Source organism: Lutjanus erythropterus, chromosome 7 (genome assembly GCF_056507025.1).
Source record: "Lutjanus erythropterus isolate fLutEry1 chromosome 7, fLutEry1.hap2, whole genome shotgun sequence".
NCBI lineage: Eukaryota > Metazoa > Chordata > Actinopteri > Lutjaniformes > Lutjanidae > Lutjanus > Lutjanus erythropterus.
In genome coordinates this window covers 25,946,351-25,961,905 of record NC_139323.1, presented here as the reverse complement: position 1 = coordinate 25,961,905, position 15,555 = coordinate 25,946,351, and the positions used below count along the sequence as shown (strand labels likewise).

At 40.6% G+C, this 15,555-nt stretch overlaps 1 protein-coding gene across 20 annotated transcripts in view; it reads right to left on the bottom strand.

Moving 5' to 3' along the window:
* Positions 1-15,310, bottom strand: part of adgrl2a (adhesion G protein-coupled receptor L2a) — a 126,828-nt gene extending 111,518 nt beyond the window's left edge. For 6 of the 20 annotated variants that reach the window (XM_084723328.1, XM_084723334.1, XM_084723329.1 and 3 more), the window contains exon 1: positions 13,838-15,310. The gene's annotated coding sequence lies outside the window, so the exon portion shown is untranslated. The remainder of the gene's footprint in view (positions 1-13,837) is intronic. The other 14 variants (XM_084723316.1, XM_084723317.1, XM_084723324.1 and 11 more) reach the window with 4 other exon arrangements.
* Between the last annotated feature and the right edge of the window lie 245 nt (positions 15,311-15,555).

Sequence of the window (15,555 nt, the reverse complement as noted above, 5' to 3'; positions counted from 1 at the left end):
GCTCAGATTGGCTCATTGCAACCCCCTCTTTTAATAACTTAGGTGCTATAGGATCTCACTGTACAATGGATCGGCCTCTTTGGGAGTAAGAGGGAAAAGAAGAGAAGGTTTTTGAATATGAGAAAAATTTCAATTTGGATGCGACACTGTCAAGCAAACATTTAGCTTACATGCAATAGATATAGATAAAGAGTGGAGCTGCTGCTCAAATTTAAACACATGGCATACCACAGGAGACAACAGCAGTAATGGTTTGTTACAGGCAAAAAAATATATATCTCTTTTCAGGAAAATGCCCCGCTTCCAACTGACCAGGATTCCGGCTTGACATGATTAAAAAAATTATGTAAATGGATCTGTGGCTTATGTTATCGTCCCCTGCCACCCACAGTAGGACAGCAGATACAGCAATCACTGCTTCTGCACCTTGTGTATGTTTAATATGTGTTTGCTCTTTTGTGATAACAAAAGGGGGGGAAACAAACAGGGTTTTCTTTTTTTCTTTTTTTGTTCTTTCTTTTTTCTCTGTGAATAACTGGACCAAAGTCAGGGGAATCTAAAGACACAAGGAGAGAGAAAGCAGGAAGATACAGGAGAGACTGTCAAGCGGACCGCGATAAAACATTCGCTGGGAAATTATCTCCCTGTCATAAGGCCCTCCTGTTTTGAATACCAAAGGGATTCAAATTCCCAAACAAACTCTGAAAGGTTGACCAATTTCGTGCTCTGCCAAACGATAGCAGATTGCAGTACAGGTCGCACCTTTGAACCGCCGCGCTGGAGGTAGTATGAAGCAGAGATTTTAATCTCTGTATCTCAGCATAGGTAATCCACTGAAGTGTAATTGCTACAGCTCTAAGTTATACAAAATAATGACAGGAGAATAAGACTCACTATGAATATGAAGTGAGTGCGATAACAAAGTCCCACGTTGGGAGAGAAGGTAATACTTCGACAAGGGCTCTTGCTGGGGAGGAAAATTCTCCTCTGAACAACAACAAGCGTCTCTGTGAGGTGGTTTCTGAACGCTATGCAGCAACGCACAGAACTGTGGACATGACAGATTCTTTGACTAAAATTACTGGTTTATTATATCATATAGTATAAGGTTAATTTTTTCTGTTAGCATATTTATCAATAATCATTGTTTGCGTGTAACCTGTATTGCTTTGAGGAGCAATATACATAAAACATAAAACAGGAGACATATGAGAATGAGACATACTAATGTCCAATGTGCTTTATATTTTACACAATTAATACTAAGTTATAATCTAATCTGCTGCCTTTGGTTTAAGACACTTCCCTTGGATTCACACACACACACACACACACACACACACACACACACACACACACACACACACAGTTGAACCTTTCAACATCGCCACTCTCTGCAATAGCGTGAACATTTTGTGACGGCCCGTTCCAGTTCCGGCTGTAGCCTCTATGCTGCCTGTGCAAGCAGCTTGCTGCAACCCACATTTAAATTTATCGTTAGGCTGCGACCTCTGGTGGCCGTAGTAATTACGACAGGAGCAAAAGAGGTCAGGTGACGTAATGTGCAGAGTGAGACAGTCGGCGCAAGGAGGTGGTCGGGGTGGTTGATGGATGGATCAAACAAACAGGATTTTACCTTCAGAGACTGCGGTTTGAGTCCTATGTGAAACCAAAGGTCAAAGTTACATTATTCAAAATATTAGGTAATAGGTTACGTGACTTCTATTACGTGACTCATGCCACTCCAGCCACGTTGCACATGTAACATACCTATATTTCCTAAACCTAACCAAACAGTCGTTTCACAACGATAACCCAATTGACCTATTCTGTCATTGCTGTTGCTGTTTGCAAACACACAGAAAGATAGTTGATTGTTGAGTCTCATTCCCAAGTGTCAAAAATAAGACAGTATGGCTGGAGGGCGGGGTCTCTATGGATGCAGGTGTCGCTACACACTTCTGATAGGTTGTGCTTGATGACTGAGGGGAATTATTTTTGTATGAGTCGACGCATTGTTTTTTGCTTATAATTAAAAACACATTTTTAACCGTTATTGACACCCAGACCAGGTGTAAACTAACAATTCATGAAAAACCAATTAACACTTCCGATACTCCAAAACTCAAAACAATATATTAATAATTTATGGAATTTAAAAACCAAAAGACACACTAACAGAAAACACATGAGCTTGATGTCTTGATTTGTATTCCACCAAGTTTACTAAAATGTGAAAAGAAAGTGTGTGAAAAACAAAAACAGGTTAAAAGCAGTTTAACACTATAGTTTCACGGGAGAAATGAATGTCTTGCTAAATATTCAGCCCTGTGCTCTGAATATTTTCCATCTTTGTCATTCTGCTATGTTTTACACACCAAAATATCCACAGCGTCAATTAGCACTTTTGTTTGGGGCTATCACTGCATGCTCCAGTTGTATGAATCATGTTATGAAAGCTTCATTACACATTTCTGCCTTGGTGCAAAAATGTTTAACTTCTGTTAAAGTTTAAATACCAAGTGTGCAGCTGAGAGAGTCTTGTGGCAGTGACTTGAGAATATTTTCGCACTGTGTCTGAGTAATGTCTCCACAGCCCTCCCTCTGCTACACTGCCTCCATTATGCACAGGAGCCTACGAGCCATTTCAGGTGAGAGAATAAAAGTTCCCTTTTTCGGCCCTTGCAGTAAAGTGAGTAGGCGTTGCGGCGTCTGCAACGTTCACCATCTCTCGCTGATTGTTAGGCTCGGCTTCAGTTTTCCGGTTGCTACATTTCAACAGCACTATTTACAGAGCAAAAGTTCACGGGGTTCATCATTGGCGGATCTTTTGAAGCCATGCAAAACATCTACACCAAATACACCACCTCACCTCCGTACTAGATAGATGTTATCGAGCAAAACACGGCAAACTTTTCCATCCTTTGGGCAGGTCTCGGCCTCTTCGTGCCGCAGCTCCTCGCCTACCCCCGGGCCTGCTGGACCTATTTCTGATGGTAATGGCTGCAGGAGCCGCATCCTGTCAGCTCACTCCAGACTCACTAGTAATCAGCTCGCGCTGATGAATGACAGAAATGCCACTGGCTCCACTGCAATGACAAAAATGCACCCTGTTTCTGCCCCCCTCCGCCATTTGACTGTCCTCTTTACACAGCTTTTTTTTCCCATTTCCATCAACTACTAAAGAATAGCACTCATCACATTGGTTCAGCTGCTGATGCTGAAGCTAAAAATGAAACGTGTGTTGCTGGGCACAGATGCAGTACTTGACAATTTGTGCAGCTTGCTCAGAGCTGCTTTCTGTCTGGTCATCATTTAACCTTGCTTTGATTCTATCACAGAGTGATTCATAAGGACAAAAGCATATGTTAGACTTAATGCTCCGAGCTGTTGTTTCTTATGAAAGCACAAACAGAAGTATAATCTAGAATAAGATGAATAAAAACGTCATATTTGCTTGCCAATTTTTCCAGCATTTCATTAATTATGCTATGACGACCAAAGTCATCTATCTCCAAATAAGGAAAGCTTGTCAAAAAGTAATGTCAGGTTTTATGGACTGTTTTTTATGTAGTCACAGGCAGCTTTGTAAAACAGTCTGTAAAATCTGAAACCTGACATTTAAAAAAAAAAAGTAATTACTTTGGTTGTTCAAGTAAGAACTTCATCTACTAACAATGTTAAAGCTGTTTGTTTGTTTGCGTTCCTAATTGTTTTAACAGTCTTGTACAGTCCTTACTGCCTTTTCCTGTTTTTTTTCTTTCTGTAACTTATCATTTTTAAAAACTATATTACATCTAGAGAATCTGGGAGTGTGACTTGTTTCTTTTTAAAGAACTAAAAAAAAGAACCTTGTCCACTGCTCAATAGATGGGTCACGGCATAGTGGACCTGATTACATACCTAAAATTATTATAAAAAAAATAGTTTGATGAACAGTGTGGAGATAAGATTCAGGTTTAGAGACTTTTACTTTAAAAAAATCTCTTACTTCTTCAGCAAAATAAGACACAATTTAAAAACTGATTGATTTAGTTGAAAAATGCACAAAACTGAAAATAATAATAAGAATAATAAGAAACTTTTTTGTATAGCACCTTTCATAGAAGAAAACAGGACAATTTTCCAAAGCTTCACTTACTGTCTTCTGCTGTTTTTTCCCCCTCTTTCTTCTGTTTGGTTTTGATTTCGCTGCGTGGAACTCATCATTTTTTCTAAACTATATTTCATCTGGAGGATATGACAGTGTGGGGAAGGAGTCGGGGGGATTCACTATATAAAATTATTCAATGTGTGATTTGTACACACGTTTAAACTGGAAATGTTGATAACAAGATTTTAAAAAAGAAAAAGAACTTTGTCCGCTGCTGAGATGGGTCACAGCATAACGGACCTGATTACACACCTAAAATTACTATAAACATAGTTTGCAGAACAGTGTGAAAATAAAATACCCCAAACCATGTATTACTGAGTTTGGGCACTTTCACTAATAAAAAAAAAGCAAACTTACAAGCAAAATATTAAATAATTTCAAAACTGATTTTGAAAATAATAATGATAAACAACTATTTTGTATAGGACTATTTTTTCCACAAATAAAAGTTTTTGCACAATAATATAGTTATTTTCTTTCTTATTTTCAAAGAATAAATGTGACCACTAATCACTTTGTGACTACTTCCATGTTTTTCTGCTTCCTCACATCTACATCTATGTATTGTGTCCATACATAGCAGGTGTGAAGGAGAAGCTGCAGTTCTCACACTCGACTTAATTACTAAAACCAGTTTGCTGGGGCCTGAATAGCTGTATTAGACAAACAGGTCGGTCTAATGGATAAAGCAGTCATGGGTACGTGTGATTTATAGCAGAATTCACACCAGCAGAGCTGCCTCACACCTCATTTAGAAGGAGGCATGATGAATTATTAGGGCAGCCTGTATATGTATTTTTCCTGTGCAAATGCCAAAAAGATCAAATCAAGAGACGCACTGAGGTGTCAATATTAAGCATTCCAATTTTCATTAGAAATACATTAATAATTTGACGTCTCAATCTTCACACACACACACACACACATCGAGGAGCCGAAGTTATCTGCAGTATTTAAGATGTTCATTACCTAACCCCCCGGCAGTGGAGGAGGAGTTGGATCCAACAGGCAGCAGTGAATGCCAGGCCTGGCACAGCTGTACAAGCAAAGCTGTAAAGAGACGTCACCGGCCACTGTCGCTCAATCTTCCCCTGTGTTAATCCCACACTATCTGCATTCACGTCAGACCCACTCCTCGTGTCCCTGCATTGCTTTTCACACTCCTAAGTTCAATTTGGCAGGAGAGTGGACATGTTGCATCACTTCTGCTGGCTGAAAATCCTCTCGGCATTGTTCCCCCTCCAATAATCTTTTTCTGAGACAGAATGATGATCCAATAGTCATTTTCTGCAAGATATTTCTTGATTCTTGTTTTGTCTTTCAGGTATATATTCACTGAACCAGATAACGTGCGAGCAAAAATGCTAATGTTATTCCAATAAAAAGAGATCCTGGGCCTGTGACTTTTAACAGCAGTGCAGCAAATATGAGCACATATGAGATTTAAAAGCCTTTAATGCTCCTGAATCTCTTCTTAGCTGATCAGATCATCTTCTCAATGGCCTCGATACACAAGCAGGGCGGTGTGTGTGTACACAAGAGTCAGCTCAGTTTATCTGTATTCATCATTTATAATATTAAGGAGAGACAACTTGCTGTCACATCAGAGCCCAGACTGTAGCTGGACAAATGAACGCTCAAGTGGTGGTCAGGTTTTACTAAGCCAGCGCTCTTAAACGCCACTGTGTTCCACAGGCAGGAATTTTATAGCTAAGCTCCAACGGAACCAAACCCAGGCCCTGAGGGCCACAAATTTTATTTTAACATCTCTTTTCAGGGGCTGACATTTTGTCCTCTGTTTTTCAAATGTTTTCCCAAGAAGCTCCTCTCCAGTTGACCCAAGCAGAGCCCGTTGCCTCTGGCTTGTCACGGACAGAAGAGTGATGCGGTTCTGTGGGCAACAGAGAGCGAGGCTCTGTACTGAGACAGCAGCAGCAGGTGCAGCTGTGACAGTTGCCGTGTTGTTGCTAGCCCCACACTGTAGTCAAGATGAGGTTCACAGATGTAGCCACTCAGTGCAGTGGTTTATTGGCTGCCTGAAACAATGCATCTCTGTCAAGAACAGCTCCTCCTAAGGCCATTTCAGTCTAAGAGTGCTCCGTATGAAACAAGGCGTAGAAAAACCTCATTCAGACACACAAGGTCAATTCTGCTCCACAACAACACAATCAAAGCTCCCCCCGCTCTGCCAGAAAACAAAACAAATTTCAACCTGAAGCAATCGCACTGAAACATGGGCGTTTGAGCCGTCACGTCAAGTGATTTGTCTGTCTAAAGCAAAACAAACAGACAAATAAATAAATAAATAATTTAGGAAAAATAAAAAGATAAAAAAAAAATGTAATTAAAAAATTACTTTAATTGCAGCTCTAGTACTCACTGTATTTAATGCAGGTGATTAGGGGAGACCGGGGACTTTTGTAACATCTTTTATATTTTCCATCATAACTCACAGACTACTTGAAATACATTGGCCATCTTTTAATAAATATAAAAATACGCACTAATTAAAAGTGCCTGACCGATATTGGATATTTGGGGCCGATGCCGATATATATATTAACGAGTATGAAAAATCCGATATTGATATATCGGCAGACATTCTTTATACAGACATAATAAACAGAATATAGAATATATACATAAACACATTTTTTGCAATGATCCCTAAAAAATTATTAACATTTTTTATAGTTTAACAATAAACAATATCAGAGCGCTGAAGCACTAAACCTTTGCCGCTATTTTTAATAATTAGAAATAAGTATTTTAAAAAAACAGAAATATATGTATATATTAAACCGCAATTAAGAAAAGGGATTAATTTTACACAGAATGCTTCTTATTAATACATATATGCTAATACTGATATAGCTGTGAGAGGCCAATATCTGACCACCAACGCTGGTCAATCTATATATTCGTCAGGATTTATTCACATAAATATACAAAATATTTATTTATAATTTTATATTTCTATAATTCCATAATTAGCACACATTTCTGCACCAACTATTGCTTCAAGTATCATCACTGTTTGTCAATACATAGTTCTGATTAATTATTACCGAGCCTCCTTCTCGCGCATGCTTCTTAAGTCGACCAAGCACCACCCAACCAAGGCTGCACTTAACCCCCAGGTGGATCTTGCGAGACATGCATTCCAATCATGCGACACTTTCAATACAGAAAATTAATAATTAAATTAACGGCATCCATCTTTTTTCCTTTTTTTTTCGCGGAGAGAAAGCTAACCTGATTCTTTTCTTCACTTCAGACACCGCCTCGAAGTAGTCCGTAAAGTCCAATCCAAGGTGGTGTTTTGTTGAATCTCAGAGTAGTGGAGATCTGAGATAATATGACTATTGTTTTCCTGTAAAGCACCCAGTCTCTGCTTGTTCAATTACTGGAAGGAGCCTCAACAAGGGCGGTTAAATCATTTGCAGAGACATTATCTACGCAGAGAGAGAACGACAGAGAAAGAGAGGGAGGGAGACGAGGGAGAGGAGGGAGGGACAGAGAGGGAGGAGAGAGGAGAGCAGACATAGGGGCCAAACTTTAGTCTGTAGAGGAAACAGAAACATTTTTTGTGGACCACACATGGAGGGTAGTGCGAGGATAAAAGCAGCAGGATTCATGATTCACTGCAGGAAATTAATAGACTAATACAGCTCTCTCTGTTTCAATGCCAAAAACCACATAATAACATCAAATTGTTTTCATTACAGGTGATGATGGATATCTATGCAGATTGCAAACATGTACGCAGAATTTTACGAGAGCGGCCACAAACTTCATTCTTCCTCACATATGTCTCCCACAAACAAAACCAACTCGCATAGCGCTCATCTGTCAGCGTGAGCAATCATTAAGAGATAATTTGATTGTTTTTTTCAACCTCGGCTGTGTTTGATGTCTCTGGCATGGTAGCAATTGAACAGACAATTATTTTGTTGATTAGCTTAGTTTTTAGCAACTTACCATGCCTGTGATATTCCTCTGAAACTCCCAGACCAGACGCTCAACTCCATCTGACTTGGCAACTGCATTAGGAGAACAAAGCTTGCACACTCCCCCAACTAAATACTGTACAATAAAATATCATTTATCAAAGCCTCAGACTTCAAAAGCAACCAGGCGACCAAATAAGCATATAGAACGAAATGAGTGGCAATGCATGAATATACACTTAAAAAAAAAAAGTGAGCACAAACATTAGATGTGATATGTGGCAGGAATCCAAATGTACACAGTGTTTTAGAGTGCATTTACTCGCATGGCTCTTTTTTTTTTTCACAGATTGACTTTACTGTTTGGTGCATTTGATCATCCAGCATCAACGTTGCTTTCAAAACCGCATTCCAACATACAGACGTCAATCAAGGTGAGCGTCTACTGCAGTTGTCTGAATTAAAGCGCTGTCAGTACATCAATGTGCACATGCAGAAGAAGAACCAGCGAAATGCTCATTCTCAGCTCCATTTTCTCCCATTGGAAGACATATTGTTGGTGTTTCTTTTACATGTCTATTTTTGTGGGTTGCTGCTACTTCCTACTTATGCTATCTCAGACTTGAGTATCATACTTCACTTAATTGCTAAATCACTCATAACACAATGCCGCCTTAAAAAGCCTAACTACGCAAAGGGTAAACCCAAGAAAAATGGCTTTAAAGTATTTTTTTCACTGGTAAGATTTTGCGGTTACTGCAATTTTTAAACTGCCTTTTCTCTCAAACTTTAAAACTTTGTCACAGGATAAAATGGATATAAAGAAGTTAATTTAAAGTTATAACTCAATCTCCACCAACAATGTAGTTACTGCGGCTCGCCTTTGGATGAAAGAATACGAATGTAAAGCATTCGACAGACAGCAATAACTACATCTAAAGTGCAGCACCGCTAAAAGAAACATAAATTTAAAAAAAACACTCTTATTTGAGTATTTGAACAAAAATAAAATGATATTCTAATGTTGGCCACTCTTTACCAGCTCTCAACTTGACTGTAATAATGTCAGTCAGAACACACTAAAGAACGCCCACAACATGAAATTATTTGTTGAAAAAAGAGAAGAAAAGAAAAGAAAAAAAAAAAGAAAGGCACGAGGAGTAAAACTTATCTCACTTTCAATGAGTCACAATTGTCAAGGACAACAGCAGCCTATATGGAGGAAATATATTGCTCTGGTGTGTTTACCCACACCATCCCTAAATAACAGCCCTGTCTTGTTGGAAAAGGGGCTTTTAAGTGTGGATGTGCTCCGCTCTCCTATAATCCAGCCGAGACATTACTCCTTCCCCTGGCAGACGTCCGCAGATCCCCCCTCTCTCCCAGCCAGGCCTTGCTCTCGGCTGCTATGGCAGAGCCGCAATAACTGCTGTTTGCTCAGAGCCTTGCCTCCCAGGTTCTCCTCTGTCACACAGAAATTGAATATTTTCCCAAATAGTGTTGCAGCTGTGCACAGATAAGGACAAGTCCTGTTCACATATACAGCACAAAGAATTAGACAGGGTCAGCGTGTGTGTGTGTGTGTGTGTGCGTGTGTGTGTGTGTGTGTGTGTGTTGTCTACATGTTAGTCTTCTTTAAATCAGAAAAAGAATAAATATAATAAAATAAGAGCAAGTAAAATGACTATCATGTATAAAATGTAATTCTGAAAATAATTAGAGCATTTTTCAAAAATTATGAAGGTGTTTGTAATTTCCGTATTATCTTCAAAATTATCCAAGCAATAAAAACTAATTAACACTGTTGGCTCTAATTTAATCTGTAAAATAATTTTAAAAATTGTGATAATAGTTGGGGGTTTTTTTGTTTGTTTTTTTCCACAACACTTCTCATTTTATTGACATTTCCTTTTCTTGTGTTGGGAGTGACCTGAACACACACTGCTAATAACACACACCATATCTTATCAAAAACACAAGTCGTGTTTTCAACATGATGGAAAATATACGAGCTGCGATTAGAAACCAGGTCAATGTGTTACACCCAATAGTTTTATGACCAGAGGACAGTTTTTTTTTTACCACCCAGTTCTGCACTTTGCACTTCCTTTTCTTCTAACCACCTTTCAGAGACGCACAAAATGAGTGACGCAATGAAAAAGAGATGCCAGATAAGCTCAGGGAGGGTGCCACTTAACCAGTGCACAGAGAGCTATGTGAGAGCCATCGGCTAATATCCATGTTGTTTCTTGTCACCAGAGTTTGAATTGACCCTCACTTTCCGCCGCCTATGTCCTTGCTGTGTAATGTTCTGCTCTGAAATTATTTAGGCAAGCAGAAAGTTTCACCTGCCATTTCAGGGGCACCGAATCCCCCGCTGCACCAGAGGCCTTTGGCAAGTGGAAACAAATGTTTCACAAAATGGCAGGGAGGGGAACACGCTGGCGCACAGCATTTTACTGATTGCCAATCGTAAAATAAAATCAGTCATGAAAGGGGAGGTATTTTGGCCCACAGAAGGCCTGCACGTTACATCAAATTTGCCATAGCCTTCTTTTACAGCCTTGTTCCTTGCCTTTAATGGCGAGCAGTTATCCGCACAGCATGGCTCCATGTAGGTGGTTTAGCAACAGCAAAGATTGCATCTGAAAACACAAACCCACAATTTACAAGCCAAATAAGCACTGGGATGTAAATCTGAATGCTTTAACTCCCTGCAATCCTCTACTTATGACGCTTCCACAACATCCATCATTTGCTCGATTTTGCTAAGGAGCTGCTAACACACCATTTGTAAGAACTGCAACTTGAAATCGGTCCTTGGGCAACAAAGACTGCGATGCTCAGGACAAAAAAAGAGAAAGATGAGCTTGAATTTCGTGGTGGATAAAAGCATGACATTTCTGCAGTGTAACGCTAGCACAAAACAATCCATTCACCCACAATGCAACCTGTAAATCAATCATATGGACTCGCCAATCGCTGCTCAGACAAAGACAGTGGGCTCGTGAGAGAGTACGCCACAAAAAAGTGAGGAAATGTTGCCACTGGTCAGTGTACGCACGCTCAAATCGAATTAAATCAATAACAAATTACCTTAATAAAGCCAGAGTGGACGTGTCTGGGTTGCTGTTATGATTTAAAAATCTGGAGAGGCTATGAAAGCTGCGTTATGATCTGTTTAATGCACCAGTCAAATATCCGTATAGTACAAAACCTCAGCTGCTCTTTCTTGGAGGGTGGAGGGTAGAGGGTGGGGGCAATATATGCTGGCAGAAAATGAAGCAACAGTCCGTAATGTCACAGATTCTGATGCGTTCACACCCACTCACCCATCCACACTCACTGGGTCGTACGAGTCTCGTGTGCTGCAAGAGTGCGATTATAAAGAGTTGAGAATAGAGCGAAATGTAGCACTTTGTCTCCCCCAAACCCATATAGAAGTGTGGTGGGCTGTATTGATCAGAGAGTAGACATCAACGTACAAGCAAAGAGGGGCAATCTGGTGCTCTGGCAGATCAAGAGCAGCCGCAGTTCTTTGAAACCGGACGCACTTCCACTGAAATGAGGCTATAGACTTGAAAAAGGTACTCTCTCACGCTGGATTCGACGGTGAAATGCTCATAATGGCATGCTCGAGCTAAAGATATGATGCACTGAGACATCCGAGAAGACAGGCTACTTCTTTAGTCCGCATTCACGTTGTTTGTATTACGTCCAGGGAGAGTGGACACACCTGTTTTTACAGACACTGAGAAAATGAAGAACACTAAAATTTTGCTCTATTAATTAGGAATTCAAAAAAAAGTAATTCTTCACGAAACATGTCAAAGAATTTTTAATCTTTAATTTTTATGAAGGAACATTTAAGAAAAAATATTACACTACTTTGTGAGTCACTCCACAATTACCCCGTTGTGTGAAAGCAAACACAAGTGAGATTATGTTATATACAAGATGTCATACGGACCTACTTACAAGAAAAAGAGGGTGGGAAGATACACAAGTCTTTCAGTTTTTACCAGCTCACACACTCCTTCTCAAGCCTTTCAGACTCAGCCAAAAAAAAACCAGTGGCAGAAAATACGACTCCTTCCATTGTGTAAGGGCTCTGACCACTTTGATATGCTAATATGTTCAATCCAAACAGCTGGAATTTGCACTTGCATTAATTCAAATTTTTTTTCTTATGCACAAACATGTGAAAATGGAGTTCCTCCAACAGAGATTGTAGCTCCCGGAGCCTGATAAAAGCGTGCCTTAGCTCATTTCTTACACATTCCTTATAACTCAATACACATTCACAAATGGGCTAGCCTTTATATTTAACTGAATGTCACTTTGTTATGTATGGAAAGGCAGATAAAGCCACTTCATGCTCCAAACACTTGGTTTATTCTTTTGTTTTCTATCAGATCATGAATATAACCTGAGAAAATGACTGTAGTGTTATGGAGCATACTGGGCTAAATACTCAACAAATGACACATGTTACAGTAGCTGTATATGATGACTGTGCTCCACAGAGATATTACAGCCCAAACACAGACATTAAAGACACATTCATGGACTCTAATCCAGGCAGGAATTTGTAGCTCCCTCTCAAGATCACAACCCTAAAAACAAACAACAACAACAAAAAAAAAGAAGAAGCAGAGGTGCATGTGGAGCTAAATTTATCCCAATCCACTGATCGATCACTGAAGATTACTGCTCTGCTCCAGGCTGCCTGCCTGCCATGCATCACCGCCTGAGTGTGTGTGTTTCTCGGGCCGGGAGAGGCACACACACCGCGCCGCATGTGCGCTCCTCGCTGCTGCTGCGGCTGCCTACTCTTTAACACATGGTTGACAAGACGCGTTCGGAATCGGTAGGCCTAAATAATAAATGTGCAGTAAGAGGATCTAATTTTACAGCCACTCTGCGCCGACTGGGTTCGAGTTAAGTCCAAAGCAGCCAAATCCGTCCTCTTTGGTGCATGTTTGCATTTTTATTTCCCCTTTCTTTTGATTGATTTCCATGACATTTCCTGCGCCTGCAGCCCGCTGCAACATTGCCTCTTTCCTGGCCAAAACTAATTATTACACCGGTATGCGAGGCTTTTCTTTCTTTTCTTTCTTTTTTAGAACAAATAGCACCAGTCCCCAATTATAATGGATTAGCCCGTGAATGCACCCAGGAATCACGCCGACATCGCTTCTCAGGTCACAGCTCCCAGCATAAATCCCCCCCCCCTCCCAGTTCATTCAAACCAACAAGACCAGCAGTGGATTTAAAAAGAAACCTCGGTGACCACCGGCACCAACAGCAAACTACACTTCAGCTCCCAGTCTGGACGCGTAAAGTCAAATTAAATGGTGCTTTTACGTGTTCTGGTTCACATAGAAATGCGCTGCTCCTGTACTTTGTTGTAATAGTTTCCATTCAGGAAAAGTCGGCAGCCGAACACATCAATCCACATCTGCTTAATGTTTTCATTAAGGACTATTTAAATCACTAGAAAATTCATTGATCCATCTAAATCATGTTTTTCTTAATAAAATCTGACATATTTTGCTTTTAAAAGTAAAATGCAGTGTAACTTCAATAAAGCCTTGTTTTAATTTAAAATGCATGGCTCGTAAGTGACCGAGCAGAGACAGAAAACTTCCTACACTCCACATGAACTTGTCAAAATGCTGCTTAGCGCTCTGATTTATAAACTGTTGATGAGAAAGAAAAGGAAACTTACCTTTCTCGAAAAGCAGTGAAGCCAAATAGGCTGAAATGAAGTCTGTGGGGATGATGTGAATTGGGAAAAAAAAAAATAATAATAAAATGTCAGATTGTGCAAAAAAGACAGTCTGATGGGAACTCCTCTGCAGCGAAGAGAGTGAGTCTGCAGGTCTGAGGCATGCTCCTCTTATCTGGGACAGACAGAGGCTCAGGCTGGGCTGTCTATCAGGCGGCAGGTCCCCCTCTCAGCCCGTACATTCCCCCGCACCGGACAGCAAGCACTTCCATGGCAAAGTCCTGCCTCATCAACACCTCAGTGATAACAGTGATGAGCTCTCCCTTCCACCGGCAGCGGCAACAACAAGCAAAGAAGAGGAGACGCGGAGCTCGGGGAACCCAGAAAGAGTGACTGAGAGGGGACAGACAAGAAGAGAAGAGTGGGAGGGGGGGGCTTCTGGTGTCTTTCTCTGTCTCTGTCTCCCCCCGGCTCCTCCTGAGCGAGACAGCGAGAAGAAGCAGAAGAAGCGGACTGGGACAAGTTTTCGGCGGCTCGCCTCTGGAGAAGATCCCGCTCACAGTGCGCTGGAGACACTTGGTGGAAGCGGCGCGGAGCGGGCTTCCAGTAAACAGCGCCAGTGCAGTGGATGGAGAGCAGAGCAGGCTGCCGTCTGCAGGAGCCGTCTGAGCGGAGGGCTCCACCAAAAACCCGGCATGGATTCACACATCCGCGCTGACTCGGAGTCTAATCACATCGACTTATTATCATGCCCTGCAGGAATCAGCTCTTTTTTTTTTCCACCTAAGAGAAGATTCAACACGTCATAGAGAAAAGGAAGGAGGTTATCAATATATTTCCACCCTCCCTCCTCTTCATTTTTTGGCCCCTTTTTTTCTGCTTAGAGATGCAACGCTGGCTTCCTTTTGGGCATGAGAGGCCCACGCTCTGTCACAGTAGGCAGTCCAGCCTATTCAACCAATGACAGAGGACTTATTCTACTGTAATACTACCAAGCATCAAAAGGAACATGGAAGCATAGATACTTTTTTTTTTCTCCCCCCTGCTCTCTACAACTGGCCCCACAGGATAACTGAACACTGGCCCGGGCAGCAGTGGTCAAGCTGCTGCTGCTGCTGATGGTGTGCAGAGCCAAGTGTGTGAGTGTGCGGAGCCAAGCAGTTTTTCAAACCAAGAATCTCTACTCATTTGTGAGTGTGTTTTTTTTTCCCCTGCACTTTTCTTTTTACATGATCCATGGAAGCATTCGAGGGATTTTTTTTTGTGTGGCTCTTACCCCTGCACTCCTTTGATAAAGCTGCTAGGATGGTGTATTGGTATTCACTAAGATTGCAACTAAAAATTCATTTAATTGTCGATTAATCTCTCCATCGTTTTCTTGATTAGTCGATTTGTTTTTTGGTCAATAGAATGTCGGATGATGGAGAAATATGTCTATCAGTGTTTCCCAAAAGCCCAAGATGACGTCCTCAATGTGTCTTGTTTTGTCAACAATCCAAAGTCATAGAGGAGTAAAGAAACAAGAAAATATTCACATTTGAGAGGCTGGAAGCAGGAAATTTTGACTTTGTTTTCTTAAAAAATACGCAAAATGATTAATCAGTTTTCAAAGTAGCTGAAGATAAATTTAAAATTTACATTCTCTTTTGATATAAGAGACATATGTGTGTGTTTTTTCCCCTTCATTTTTCTTTTTACATAATTCATGGCACCATTTG